This window comes from Protobothrops mucrosquamatus, unplaced genomic scaffold, assembly GCF_001527695.2.
Source record: "Protobothrops mucrosquamatus isolate PMUCROS unplaced genomic scaffold, P.Mucros_1.0 scaffold135, whole genome shotgun sequence".
Classification (NCBI taxonomy): domain Eukaryota; kingdom Metazoa; phylum Chordata; class Lepidosauria; order Squamata; family Viperidae; genus Protobothrops; species Protobothrops mucrosquamatus.
The window spans coordinates 43,677-47,290 of NW_015386502.1; positions in this window are offsets into that span (position 1 = coordinate 43,677).

The window sequence follows — 3,614 nt, forward strand, 5'->3', positions numbered from 1 at the left end:
TTATTTCCAAAGTACTTATTTTTAAGATTTGGGCAAAAGAAACAAATCTTAAAAGTCCCATAGTCACAATGGTGCTTCAATTTAGAGTATGTGATGAACAAGGTTAACTTTACAAATTGTCTTTTGTTTGTGTAGAAGCATTGTAAAACCTGAAAAGGTTGGTGTGCTATGGGAAAGAGAGCAGATCAGCCTTAATTGTACTCCACACCATTAAAAATATCACAATAAATCACTATTACACGACTGAGAATATTAACACAGATAATATTTAAATTTCCTAGCTCAACTAATGACTCCAGGATGTAATATTTTAGAGACCCATCAACAGCCTGGAGCTCCTCCTGATGTATTGGGTTTCAATTATTATAATCCCCAACCATGCAAGAGAATAAGATAATTGTTCATTTGCTCATAGCTGATGGATTGACTAAGCAGGACTACATCTATCCCAAAGCTTCAGCAAATAAGTTGCATGAAATATTCTCAGCATCCATGACAGGGAGAAATAGGAAGACAGAGCTGTGGAAGAATTTAGAAATGGAGAACAAACCAAGAAAGGGCTAAAAGACAACAAGTGAACACTAGAGTTCAGAAAAGCTCACCTGGGCAGGTAAGCCCTTTCTGGTTAGCCCAATCCTGGATTAGTAGCATCAGTACAGTGCTGGATGGTTCTTCATGAAGGTTGTCATTTGCAGTATTATGGTATACAGGTAGTCCTCAACTTACAACCACAGTTGGGACCAGAATTTCTACTACTAAGCAAGTTAGATGAATTGTGTCCAATGTTACGACCTCTTTTGCCATGGTTGTTAAGTGAATCATGCAGTTGTTAAGTGAATCTGGCTTCCTTTCCCCATTGATTTCGCTTGGTCACAACTGGTGATCACATGACTCCAGGATGCTGCAGCCATCGAAAATATATGTTGGTGGACGAGTGCCTGAATTTTGATCACATAAGGGTGATGCTGCAGCTGTTGCAAGTGTGAGGATGGGTTGTTAGTCACTTTTTTCACAGCCATTGTAACTTCAAACAGTCACTATGAATGATGTTAAGTTGAGGACTACTGTACCTGATGAGGCAGAAATCCAATACTTTCTGAAAGGCACTCATCCACCAACATATGTTTTTGATGGTTGCACCTCCATTATATTTAATAGCATTGCTTGTATTAAAAAAATGTTTTCTGCAAACTGGTGTCCTGCAAATTTAAAGCAATGTCCAGAATTTCAGACAGCAAAGAGATGAAATCTTTTATGGTTTCTTTCTTTTTCTTTCTTTCTTTCTTTCTTTCTTTCTTTCTTTCTTTCTTTCTTTCTTTCTTTCTTTCTTTCTTTCTGGCTTTGTACTATTCTTTTTCCACCATGTCTAATACTTATTGGCAGTGGGCCAGTCATCAAGTAGAGGTTTCATATTGCAGCGGCTACTTTGAAAGACTGCAGAACATCTCAACCCAACCTGCTTTTTAATTATCCACGGCACAATTTAATAATAGAGTTAAACTTTGTTGTTATACCCACCTGCTCTCCCTCCTTAAGGTGCCGCCTGAAGCATTTTCATTATCCTGTAAGATGTCAGGGGATGAGTTTGCATATTAATGTTTTGCAGAGCTTAGAAAAATATTGGTGCAATCAGCAAGATCTTCATTTAGCAAGGTCTTCTCTCCCTTATTTTGACTGAAAACATGCTAAGAAAAAAATGATAAAGCAGCCTACGCCAACACATGGTGTAACCTTGTTCTATAAAAAGGAAGCTATTTATTTTATTGATTTCTTAGAACAATTCATAATCTGCTTTCTTTCAAGAAGAAATTAACAAAATCAATTTTTCAGTTAAGATGAATAAGTAGGTCCTGTGGACACATGATTAAAAAAAACCCTCATTTTCCATTTGCTTTTCCTGATTCAAACCACATATACTGTATTTGTGTGGGAAGTACCGGTTACTCAGAGATCATTTTGTCACCTGCTCTTTGCCAACACTATCTTCCCCAGACAGAAAACAGTGCGATGGAAAAAAAATGAATACATTATAAGGAAACACGGAAATATATAGAAAATTAAAGCAAGTTGCTTCTTGACTAGAAACAACTCAGATTTTAAAATTCTTCCTCATTACTTCCACCTGAAGAGTATTGTGGGTTCTTGCAACGGTGTTGGGGAGACCCCTGCTGGTCATATGCAGAAAGTAAAATTCAGTTTATCATAAAGTAGTGATTTAACATGAAAAAAAAATCAGAGTGTTACAGTGACAATCACATTAGAATATATACATTTTGTGAGATATGTATGTATACTGGAATCATTAGGTAGGGGGCTTTTTGAGGAAGAAAACCGTTGCAGTGAGGAATAATTTGAATCTGTGCTGGGAGAATAAAATTACTGTGGGGTCCTTGGGGTACTCTGAGTGTGGTTATTTTCTTGCAGAAGTTTCATTACCCAACTAAGTAACATCTTCAGTGCTGGAGCTGTTATCTAGATGAGTAATTAAATGTCTGCAAGAAAACAACCAAACATGGAAAACACCAAGGACTCCACAGTTCAAGTATGAGCTACAAATATTCTCTTCTATTAACAGAATTACTTCTTTTCACAATTCCATTTTTTAAAATCTACTTTGTCCTCCAAACTGGTGTTCGCACATTATGAAAAACATGTTATCTAATTTTTCCCAAGTTGGACAAATGGCAACATAAACATGAATGTTCATAATATCATAGGACAAATAGAAATAACTACTCATACATGCTAGTTTTGAATCTAAAGTGGGTCTTTTCAATATTAAAATAATATAAAAAGAATAAATCTCATATTGATCAGTTCCTTTTACTCCCTAATTGAATTTTTATTAGGACCTATCAAGATTTGTAGAGTAGGGAGAGAGTTTGTGCAGAATCCTGCAGTTACAAAATCAAAAGCAGATTTTCATTGGCTCCATAGTCGGCTTAACCACAATTTATGTAAAAAAAAACACGGTTAAGTGGATTCAAATAGTCATTTATGCCATATATCATGCCTTACGTACAATACTGCCTAGATTCACAGTGTAAGAAGGACAGCCAAAAAGTGACAAAAACAGATGTTAATGTCATCTAAACAGATTTCCCCCTACTTTTAAAGAGACTATTTTGAATTTAATTCAAACAAACAAGAAATATTTTAAATAAAATAAATTTAAAAATATGAAATCTGCTTATGAGTATACATTAGATTAATTGTTAAAATTATGAAATCAAAGAATGTGATGGTTCTGCTATATGCTGAATTTTTGAAACATAATTGTAAGTGTGTGTGTGTGTAAGACATACCATCTGGGTTGAGGAAGTCATGGGAATGCTGGAAGTTTGTGAAAAATGCTGTGCAGATCATGGATGATGCACGAGGGGGCAGCATGTCTTGGGGAGGGGGCAAGAGGTGCTGTACAGATTGGTGAAGGTACACAGGGGAAGTGGCACAGGTTGGGGAAATGTGTGAGAGAGGTGGCTTGGCCATGAAGTGTGTGAGGGGCTTCCTTCCTCCTTGCTCTTTCTCAAATTTGGCCCATTTGAGGTATCTTTGTTGACAAATTTTGCCCTATGATGCACCATTTCACCAGTTAAAGGTTACAGACACAAAGA